The sequence below is a fragment of the Petaurus breviceps genome, unplaced genomic scaffold (genome assembly GCF_028583685.1).
Source record: "Petaurus breviceps papuanus isolate PSGF00001 unplaced genomic scaffold, PetGlider_PUasm1.0 90865, whole genome shotgun sequence".
In the NCBI taxonomy this organism is placed as follows: Eukaryota; Metazoa; Chordata; class Mammalia; order Diprotodontia; family Petauridae; genus Petaurus; species Petaurus breviceps.
In genome coordinates this window covers 10,053,642-10,065,758 of record NW_027187367.1, presented here as the reverse complement: position 1 = coordinate 10,065,758, position 12,117 = coordinate 10,053,642, and the positions used below count along the sequence as shown (strand labels likewise).

Here is a 12,117-nt window from a genome sequence, read left to right as displayed (position 1 = left end):
AGAGGAGGTTGGAAATGCCCCTTTCCCCCCCTCATTTAGCAATTGAGAGTTCTATAAAGTAGGAAGGGGGCAGGTATATTCGAGTGAGTCTCTCTCCTTACTGTTTGACAATGACTTGGGATAGATAGGTTTATCAGATACACTTCAAAAAATGTAATCCACATATACAGTGGGAAATTTTCCTCAATCAAAAACCACATAATAATACAGTAATTAATTTCAAAAAATATTTAATGAACATTACATTGTGCCTATACCTGGTAGCTATACCTAATATAGATCCTGTGGGAAATACAAAAGGCAGACCGAATCATTTTTGCCTTCAAGGAGCTTGAAGAGAAGAAGCTTAGCAGTCATGAAACAAATATAATACAGTTCTAAATGATAGATAATCATGTGCTAAAAAATACCAAAAGAAAAGGTACCCAAAAGCATGGTAAAGATATTCATGGGGAGGCTCCATGATGTGTGGGACTGAAAATCAGGGATTCTTTATTCTGGTCTTAGCTCTACCATTAATAATGTGATTTCGGACGCCTCTGTAGGGTTCCATGCTTTCCTCCCCTATGAAATGAAGGGATTGGATTAGGTGAACTGTAAGGTCCCTTCTAGCTCTGTCATTTGAAGAATCTATGAGCTTTCTTTTCAAGGGAATATGTATAATATTACATCCTGTTTTCTTATCAAGACCTGATACATGCTTTCAGACCCCTTAATTGAGATTAATAATTATCTGTCTTATTTAATCTGGTCCTTATGTGAAGTAGGAAGAACTTTTCCTGTATAATTCCTTAAGAATACTTGTCCCCAGAGTACCATGTTTATTCTGTTAATCAGGTTCCCTAGAGATACTTTAGTAATTATTCAGTCCTGCTAATTGGTAATTATTTCAATAAATTGGTAGTTTATTGGTAATTCATTTCAATAAATTAAACCTTGCCTTGAGAAGTACCCAGATAAATTAAGATACAGTTTTTGCCCTCAGAAAGTTTATAATCTAGTAGGAAAGATACAGTATGTACAGAGTTAAATATATTAGAAAATAGAAGCACACAGTACCATGAAAGATTGCATGCAGATTTCTAAATGTATAGACCTATTCCAGAATACACATTCTCTTTATAGAGAATCAGTATAGTGTAATGGATCAAATGATGGATTTTAAGTCAGGCATACCTGGGTTTACTAGGTGTGTATCCCTGGGCAAGCCACTATAAACTTTCCAAGCCTGAGTTTTCTTACCTGTAAGTGGGGATAATATGCTGTGAGGATCAAATGAGTTTAAATGTTTAAAACCCATTGCAAACCTTAAAGCACCATGGAAATATCATTATTATTATTAGATTTTTTTTAAAAACCCTTCATTCTGACAGTCTCTATTTCTATAGTTCAAGTGCCCTTTGTTGTCCTTTTAGTCTGGGTGTACAGGTCTAGAAATGATAGTAAAATTAAAAGTATAGATAAAAAAAACTAGTATTTATGTCAGAGCATTTTGTAAATTTGAAAGTATTTTAAAAGTGGCTACTATTGTTATCATCATTATTATGTAATCCCAGCGTTAATCTCTAGGGAGCTAACAGTTTGGTTTATGCCTGGGTAAATAAATTTCGTGAAAGAAATACAAATTATTGGCAACCAGCTGAAAAATTGTTCAGATTCTTGTATAAAAAATGCAAATTAAAATAATTTTTGATACCACCCTCTACCCATTAAATTGGCAGAAAGTTTAAAATTATGGTAGGTCTGTGGAGAAGTAGGCACACTATTTTACTACTGGTGGAGCTGTTATTTATGCAGTCTTTTTGAACCATATTATAAAATACAAAGGACAAAACTATCGATACACTTTGATCTTATGATTATGTTACTAGAAGCATATCCTAAAAATATTATTGCTGGCAAAGTGAAAAGGAAAGAAAAAACTGAAAACATCTGACTTTGTCCAGTGATTAGGGAATGGCAGAATAAAATCATTGTCCCATGAGAAAGGAAGGATATGTAAAAATAAGGGAAGACTTACATAAAGTTTTACAGAGTGACAAATTCAGAAGCAGGACAATATATACACTTAATATAATTATATAAGAATAACAGTAATAAAATCTGGAAAAAATATACAGAGGAAAGAGTTTAGAAGGGACTCTGAAAACAGACATGACATTTTTGTTATTCTCTTGTTAAAAGTAATGTATACTCTCAGTTTTTAACAAGCTGTAAATAACAAAAGTTCATGGTTTCTTGTACAATCTTTTACATTCTTGTTAACATATTCAAATGTTTTGTAGATGGTTCCTAAATTTATGATTTTCAAAATTGTCTTGGGGAGAAATTGGCTAGTGCTCATTACTGTTTGAATTTAAGAGTACTTGCCTTTAAAATATATTTGTATTTAATTATCTTCACAACAAAAAAAAAAACTTAAGACATAGATATCCATAGAATCTCAGAGTTGGAAAGGATCGATCTCCAAGGTCATCTGGGTGGCATAGTGGATAGAGTACTGGACTTGGAGTCAGGAAGATCAGGGATTACTTACTACCTGTGCATTCCAAGGCAAATTGTTTTAATGACTTCAATTTTTCATCTATAAAATGAGTATAATAATAGCATCTACCTTACAGAATTATTGTTAGAATCAAATGGCATATTTTAAAGTGCTTTGCAAACCTTAAAGCATCAAATAAATGTTAGTTAATAATATTAATTCCACCTTAAATAGAAATCTCTCCAACATTTGTAACAAATAATATTTAAGTGTTTCCCTTGAAAACCAGTGATTAGTCAGTCAATCAACAAACATTTATACAATGCCTTCCATGTTCCAGGGATTGTGCTAAAACATGAGGGATACAAAGAGAAAGCAAAAACAGTCCTGTCATCCAGGAGTTTTCTTTCTCATTCTAGAAATGTCATGTACATAAATAAATACATAAAAGATATATGCAGAGTAGGTGGAAGGTAGCCATAGAGATGAAGGCACCAGCACCTGAGGGAACCAGAAGAGGCTTCCTTAAGTAGACAGAATTTGAACTGAGTCTTAAAGAAAGCCCCCTGGGTCTGCTCTAAAAGGTAAAGGTTCATTGTTCTTTCTTCTATATCATCCTGCCTTCAGTGCCGATTTATATTACTCTTTAATGTGCAGTTTTGTAAATAACCAGCACTATATCTCTTCCAGACTTATAATTGGGGTTGGGTTTATTTTTTTTTGCATAGTTCTGTTTTCACTTTGCATTGTTTTGCATAGCTGTTTACATATTTATTTGTGATGCATATATATGCTGTAAATTGTTTTCACCATCAAGGACAGAACCACTGTAATTGGACCCTACATCACAGTCTTGGATGTGCTTGTAAGGGAAATAGAAATGATACTAAAGAGAATAAAAAAGGGAAAGCAGTTTGATTGGTCTAAGTGTTTGTTCTTAACTTCCTATCTGTGAATATTTTTAATATTCTGATAGCTATATTTGAATATAATGTGTTTTCTTATAATCCTACATACAATATTTTATGAATTTTAAAACATTATTCTGAAAAGGGGTTTCACCAGTCTGAAAAAAGGGTCCGTGACATAAAAATGGTGAGAACCCCTGATATAAGAGACCTATGTTAGAAGCAATAAAAGTGTGAGTGCTGTGAATGATAAAATTCACAAGATATCTGAAGGAGGTAAGAGGGGAGAGCATCTCATACTGAACAAAAGGCAACCAAAGGAATATAAATAACTACCAACCTCTATGTCTACTTTCCCATCTACACAGAAATGTTTCTGAGTCATCTATACACTATTTGAGGGTATCCTTGATAAGTGGGAAATAAGCTTTAACCACAGTGTTCTTCCATGGACCATACACATCTTTACCATCTTGCAATCACCTGAAAGATGCAGAGAATATAAGATTCCCCTATATTTATTGCTGATTATAGAAAAAGCTTTTGAGTCAATAGAACAAAATTTCACCTAAGGCTGTTTTCTAACAAGATGTCTCCTTTCCATACACCAGAATATTTCAATATCCCATAAAAAATTTTGCAACAAAAGTGACCTTGATCAACAGCTCTCTGACCCATAAATATCAAAAGAGGCATAAAACAGAGTTATACATTTACCAAAAGTATTCACTACTATAATGGAAAAGATCCAGCTCATATTCCTAGTTAAAAATGAAGATTCTCAGTGGGTAGCAAGGTCCTCCAAATGTAAACTGCTTGAACCAAGTCCCCAGAAAATTGCAGAACCTCCTACTAGAGATTCATAATTACTCAAAAGAGTTTGGCCTTACTGTTCACACAGGAAAAACCAAGTGGAAGATCAGTTGATCAATAAACATTAAGGGTCTACTATGTGCCAAGTACTGGGCTAAGTGCTGGGGATACAAAAGAAGCAAAAACAGTTGCTACTTTCAAGGATTTAACAATATAATGGGGGGGACAGCGTGCAAACAAATAGATAAAAAGCAAGTTATATACAGGATAAATAGAGAATAATTAACAGAGGGGAGGCACTAGATTTAAGAGATATTACAGAAGGTAGAAGATGAGACTTTAATTGGGACTTAACAAAAGCCAGAGGGGTTAGTTAGCAGAGTGGAGAAGGGAGAGTGTTCTAGCCCTGGGAAAACAGACAGAGAAAAAATATCTGGAGTCAAAAGATGGAATATCTTACCCATGGAACAGTGAGGAGGCCAGTGTCACTAGATCAGAGAGTACATATCAGGGAATAAAGGAGTAAAACTAGGAAGGTAGGAGGAGGCTAGGTTATGAAGGGCTTTGAATGCCTAACAAAAATTTTATATTTGATTATGGAGGTGATAGGAAGCCATTCTAGTTTGTTGCGGGGGGTGGAGGGAATGTGACATAATGGGACCTACACTTTAGGAAAGTCACTTAAGTGGCCGAACAGAATGTGAGTCAGGCAGACCCATCCTTAGGCCTAGGAATAATCAAGATCCGAGGTGATGAGGACCTTCCCTAGATGGTGGCAGTGTCAGAAGAGGGGAGACTTACATGAGAGATGTGACAAAGGTGAAATTGCCAGGCCTTGGCAACAGCTTGGAAAAGGAGAAAGGGTGTGAGAGGCAGTGAGGAATTCAAGATGACTCCTGTGTTACAAGTCGGAGGGACTGGGGAGGATGTTGTTGCCCTCAATGGTGATAGAGAAGGTAGGAAACGGTAGGATTTGGAAGAAAAATAATGAGTTCTGTTTTGAACATACTGAGTTTAAGATGTCTACTGGATATCCAATTCAAGATGTCAGTTGGAGATCCCAAATTGGAAGTCAGCAGAGAGATTGGGGCAGGAAAGGTAGATTGGAGAATCATCAGCATAGAGATGGTAATTAAATCCATGGGGACTGATCAGATCACCAAGTGACGTAGTATAGAGGGAGAAGGAGGAGAAGAAAGTCTAGGGCAGAACCCTGAGGGACATCCCCGGTTAGAGGGTATGATCTAGAAGTGAATCCAAAAAGGAGACTGAGGCAGAGTGGTAAGCAAGATAAGAGGAAAACCAGGAGAAAATGGAAAGCATTGTCCGATACAGCAAAGAGGTCAAGGAAAATGAAGATTGAGAAAAGGCTATTGGATTTCGCAACTAAGAAATAGCAATTTTGTAGAGAGAAGTCTTGGTGAAATGTTAAGGATTGGAAGCCAGATTATAAGGGGGTAAGAAGAAAATGAAGGCACCTGTTGTAGAGATCTTTTTGAAGAATTTAACTACAAAGGGCAGAAAAGAGAAAGGACAACAGTTAGAAATGGAAGGAGTAAGTTAGGGTTTTTCAGGATGGGGGAGACATAGGCAGTTTAGTAGAAAATGAGTCAATAGAGAGAGATTAAAAATAAGTGAAAAAATGGGGATGATATAAGGGTCAATCTGTTGGAGGAGAATGGGATCACTTGATAAGGAATAAGCCCACTTCATCATGTGAGACAGAGGTAAAGGAGTAGAGAGTGGCAGAAGGTCCCTCAATGATAGGAAATGAGGAAAGGGGGAGAAGAGGGAGTTTATGGCCAATGGTCTCATTTTTTTCTGTAAAATATGAAACAAGGTTCTATAGAGCCTGTCCATCTATATATCTTTGTGGAACACTCTAAGTGGATTGTGAATTGGGCTCAGAGTTAAACAGGAAAGGAGAGAGGGGGCCGAATTGCCTTCAGGAAATTCAAAGCTCCTTTAATGACCCCAGACTTCTGGAAACAAAAACCCAATTTATTTTAACACTAATATTCTACCAGTGTTATATGGCCATAAGACATGGAATACCACAGTCTATAAAGAACTGAAAAATTAATGTGACACAGAGGCCAGTTGAGAAGCATACAGTGGATGTGAACAGGCCACAATATATAACTAATAAGGAATTTTGAAGAACAGGACTAAAAGATGTCATCAGAGAAATGTGTGATAGGAAGAGAAGACAGACTGCCTATATGGTTAGGACAAAATGACAGCTCAGATACTTCACTGATATCCTTGAGATGTAAAGAGAAATTGAGGAAAGCATTCAGCATTGGCCTCTAATGTGTCAGAGGCCCTTCCTCCTTCCCCCATGGCAAACCTGGATGTCTTCTTTACTCCCATCACACTCAGTCTTTATACTTAGCAGTGTACTTGTTGTATCATCCCCCTACACTCCCCCCACCCCAGCAGAAAGTTCTTTCAAAGCAGGGAGTGTGATATCTATATTTGTATCCCCAGCACCTAGCTCTGTCTTTGACATGGAAAGTACAGTCAGTTCTGCTATAATTTTGACATATACCTAAAAATACTGTGCTATGCAGAATCATGCAATAAAAAGTACAGGACTTGCTGAGGGAATGGGGTTAGGGACACAACATTCAAAAACTTCATCAGTGACATAAAAAAAGATATAACAAAAATAGCACAATGGCTAGGAGGGTAAATGATTAAGAAATATATATACGTGCTACAAATGAGTAGTGGGTGCTGTTTGACCTGTGCCTCAGTCCCCATAGACACCAGGCTGACAGTCAGCTGTGAGCAAGAGAGCAGTGCTGGGGGCCACAACTCCAGGAAGGGGTCTTGAAGAATTTTGCCATAGCAAAAGGTAGAGGAGCTGCACCAGAAGATACCCCATAAATATGACATTTGGGGTGTTAAATGGATCTTTTATATAGAAAAGTTAATAAATGCAAAAAATAGCAAAACAGACTTGTAGGATAATACATTCCATTATTTGAGGTATTTGGTAGATGTCCATTTTGTGTATTACTACCCAACTCAATTCAGCTGGGTGCAATTTTCTGCATTCTCACTGTCTTAGATGAAATCATGTATAAGCAAATGAAAAAAATCTCATTGTTCCCTGATATATATTATGTATATTATATTATGTATTATATATTTATGTTAATATAATATAAATAATATATTATATATCCCTAATATATCAATTGCATGAGAACAAATTCACATTTTCAAAATAAGGACTGTGGCAGAACTGAGTGTACTTTATGAATTCAAGGTTTCCCAAAGGCCTTGGTGCAGTTTTAAGTTTTGATAGCTTAAATAGCTTAAGCTTTAATAGCTTGAAACTGCACCAAGATCTTTGCGACACACTATATTTGTTTAAGTTAATTAAATGTATAGCAATAAATGGTATTCTTATACCATCAGTCTGCTTTACCAGTCCCCAACAGGGGGTGGGGTGACAATGATTTGAGTTCTTTGCAGGATTTTTTTTTGTTTTCTTTAGTCCATTATAAATAGAATTATAATTATCTTTGTACAAATAGGTCCTTTAAAATTTAGGATATATTCCTAATAGAGAGATTATTGGGTCAAAGGTTTCATAACATGCTTCCTAAACCACTGAGTTTTTATTTTAGCTTTTGTAAACTACTGAAAATCTGTAGTCTTTGTCTGGTATTTTCAGATAATATTTCTTTAAGCACCTATATGCCCATGGCATTGTACAAGCAAGTCAAACAATTGAGGTTCCTTCTGTAAGACTATGCTGTTCTAAACTGGCTATTGCCATTCCTTAGTTTAAAAGCATAAGATTATCTGTGGTTACCTAAAGGTATTTATTTCCTTTCCTTTTCCAAGAGACCAAGTGTTTGAAGACTTTGATATGCTCTCACAGGACTTGTTCTGTGTGCATTGTGTTCTGGTGCCCCCTAGTGTTGATCTTATGAAGGAATTCGTTTTTTCTTGATATTTCTCTAGCCCAGCAGTTCTCAAATATTTTTGGTCTCAGGACTCCTTTACACTCAAAAAAAAATTATTGAGGACCCCAAAGAGCATTTGTTTATGTGGTATATATCTATCAGTATTTACCGTAGAAATTAAAGATGGTTAATTTTTAAAATATTCATTCATTTTAAGATAATAAACCTATTACATGTTTACATAAATAAATTTTTATGAAAAATAACTGTTTTGCAAAAGAAAAAAATTAGTGAGAAGAGTGGCATTGTTTTGCAAATTTTTTCAGATCTCTTTTATGTCTATCATGATAGCAGACAACTGGATTCTCATATCTCCTACATTCAATCTGTTGAGATATGTTGTTTTGGTTGAAGAATGTGAAGAAAATCCAGTATCACAAAGATATTTAGTTGGAAAAGGAAGGAGCATTTTAATTCAGCAAATATCATCTCTTTTGAGAATATAGGGACTAATGCGCTATTTACTGCTCCCTGGGCAGCCTTGCCAATCCATCTAAAACAAAATCATTGAGACTAGGAATTAAGTCATCTGTAGACCTAATTTGGAACAAGAAATAGAAATCACTGAAAACCATATGCAAGAAGTGAGAATCAAATACATCAAGAGGACCTCCGTCCTCTGGAAGAAGTTTAAATCACTATATAAATATAAGATTATTCATATTTAGTAAGGCTATTATTTCTGAAGAAATCTGGGTTTCCATTTCCCTCCACCTACTGGAATGCCTGCTTCTGTGATTGGGTCTGCCTCTCTAAGTATTTTTACTCTGTGAGGAAACATTGGATGATTGAAATCATTGATAAAAATGGAATCGTATCAAAGTAATAATTTTGAAGTAGTACTGAAAACTAGCTAAAATGCTCGGGATCCATTCAAGGAATTCTTCCTAAAACTAAGAAAGTCTAAGATTGTGACCCTGATGACACTTGCTACTGTTGTAGAATCTTGTCTATACAAAATGGACATGAAGGACCGTGCCCCCCCAAATGTATTTCTCTTCTTTTCTCTAGTATTAGTAGGTGTTTTATATATTGTAGATATTGTCCTATTTTCCCCACCCCTGCCAATTCTCCAAATTGGAAAAGAAACAGTAACCCATTTGTTTGGCTCTTAAATTATGTTCCATCAGCTTGGGTAATAAATTACGTTTATTATATAGTGCTCTAAGGTTTATAAAACTCTTTTCTCACAGCACTGTGAGGCATGTAAGGCAAATATTAGTATCCCTATTTTACCTATGAGGAAACTCAAGGCTCAAGGAAGTTGTTAGCTAGTAAGTATTGGAACCAACACTTCATTTTAAAAGACTGACTGAGGAGCTCTTTATTCTACCTCCCCTTGATAGTGATGAATTGACTATATAGGATATGAGATAAGAGATAACCTTTAGGTAATTCAAGGTGGACAGAACAGGGACCGTGTCTTCTCTTAACTTTGAATTGTACCAAGTACCTCTCCCAATACTCCACAACAGGTACTTCATTAAATAATAGTGGAATAAATAAATGATGTGTGCTAGGGATTCTGACATTTATCCTTCAAGGTCACTGGGGATGCTACTGACACTCCATCATTTCCTTTGGGATTTCAAAAGAAAAGAGGGGAATCAGAATCAAAATTCTGGGAGGTGTGCCTTTAGGGAGAGGAATCATTTTACAAATAGGTCTCTGCCATGTTCCATACCCTAGCAAAGGAACTTCTGTTGGCCTCACCATTTGATGATCTGGAAATAAGATATTGGCAATTGTCTGAAGAATTTCAGTAAGGTTTGTAGTATTTGGCCCAGGAAGATGCCTCTCTCTTGAAACCTCCTTTAGAGAGTTCTTCTGTAATACTATAATGCCATTCCTCCTCTTCGAAGTGGACCATACACATTCCTTCAACCTTGAAATTGTATCAAAATAGGGACAATCATACTTGCACTACTTCACTTATTAAGAGAAGTTAGTTTGAAAGGGTTAGTCAAAAAAGCAAACAAACAAACCCAGACTTCTGGTGACAGTCTCAAGGATGATCAAGAAAGAAAGGAGAGAATGGAGAAGAAAGGAGAGACCTGAAGAAACTACTGCATCTTTCTCATGAGCACCAACTTGAAAAGTATCTCTGCTGAAGTTAGAGGCACAGGTGTGTAACCAAGGACAAATAACCAAGAATGGAAGAGGCCTAAGAGAGTAGTGACAGGAAAACTAAAGCCAGGTGAATGTAGGATTCTAAAAAGGAGGACCTTTTTTTAAGGTTCATTTGGAAAGGTTCAAGTACACTTCTTGGAAACAGGTGGCATAACACAATGTGTTAAAATGTAAGCTTCTTGAAAAAGGACATTTTTCACCCTTGTCTTTATATCCTCAGCACCTAAGAGGGTGCCTGCCCCATGGTAGATGCTTCATATATCCTTGTTTATTGAGATGTCAAAGAGAACTACTCAACAGAAACTTTTTTTCTACTCTTTCTGTCAGTATCAAGGAGAATGGTCTTCAAACTGAAAAGGGTACAACAAATTGGGGGTAGGGAGGAGGAGGAGTGGTATTTGAAATTCAATTTTTTTTATTTTTGCTTTTTGGATGGCAGTTGGGGTTAAGTGACTTGCCCAAGGTCAAATTAAGTGTTAAGTGTCTGAGGCTGCATTTGAACTCATGTCCTCCTGACTCCAAGGACGGTGCTCTATTCACTGAGCCACCTAGCCACCCTGAAATTCAATATTAGTGAAGAAATAGTTACTAGCTCCTTATAGTCAAATTTCCAGGCCCAGATACATTTCTCAGGTACAGAAAAAAAAAATCTTGCAAATTTAACAATTTCCTGCTATTGGTAATCTCTGAGGAATAATGGAAAACAGAAAAATAGAAATAAGCAAATGCTGTCAGCCTTGAAGAAAAAGAAAAATATTAATTCAGTGAGCTTGCTGTCAACACCTAGCAAAATTATGTGACAAATTATCAAACAGTTGATAAATACTGTAGTGATGACTAGGAACCAGTTTGGATTCACTAAGAATAAGGCAGATCAACCCAACCTAATTTCATCCTTTGAAAAGGTAGTTACTATACTAGGAGAAAGCTAAAGACTAAGAGAATGCTAAAGAGAAATGTCAAGACATAGGATATTTGAATTTCAAAAAAGACATTCGTTATCTCTTTTGGTATTTTTGCAGGCAAAGTGGTAAAAGTATGTCCTAGATGAATATACAGATAGATGAATCCATAGCTAATTGACAAACTCAAAAAACATAATAACATTTGTATAAAGTACATTTTTTCATCTACATTTTTACCAAATTAAACCAAAAGTATTGTTAATTTGGGGGGGGGGTGAAGGGAGAAGAGAGAATTTTTTTTTTATTAATTTGTTTGTTTACTTTTAGTTTACAAGATTCAATTCCACAATTCCTTGAGTTTCGAATTCTGTCCTCCTCCCTCCCCTCCCCACCCCCATGGCAGCATACAATCAAGAATAGGATCTGTAAATACTTTCACATTAAACATTAGTCAGGTTATAAAGACAGGTTGTATCAGATGGAATGAAAAATGGTAAAGAGGAAATAAAACCAAACAAGAAAAAGAAAAGATCAGGTAGTTTGCTTCAATCTGATTCCGAACTCAGATCTTTCTAGTTCTTTCTCTGGATGTAGACATCTCTTTCTATCATGAGTCTTTTGGGATTGACTTATATCACTGCATTGCTGAGAAGAGTCCAGTCTGTCAAAGTTGGTCATCACATATACGTTGTGTCTGTAATTGTGTACAAATTTCTCCTGGTTCTACTCTTCTCACTCAGCATCAGTTCATATGAGCCTCAAGAAGAGAGAATTTTCTAGTGGTACACTACAAGCTATGTTGTAAGTTCTGTCAGATCTGCCCTGTTTTGGTCAGCATTTTAATAAATAACTTGGGGATGAAGACAAAAGCAGGCATGTTTATCACTATGTTG

At 36.0% G+C, this 12,117-nt stretch overlaps 1 protein-coding gene across 10 annotated transcripts in view; it reads left to right on the top strand.

Annotated features, from left to right (window-relative positions):
- FKBP5 (FKBP prolyl isomerase 5) overlaps positions 1–12,117 on the top strand; it is a 169,063-nt gene that overhangs the window by 150,602 nt on the left and 6,344 nt on the right. The gene's annotated exons all lie outside the window — the stretch shown is intronic.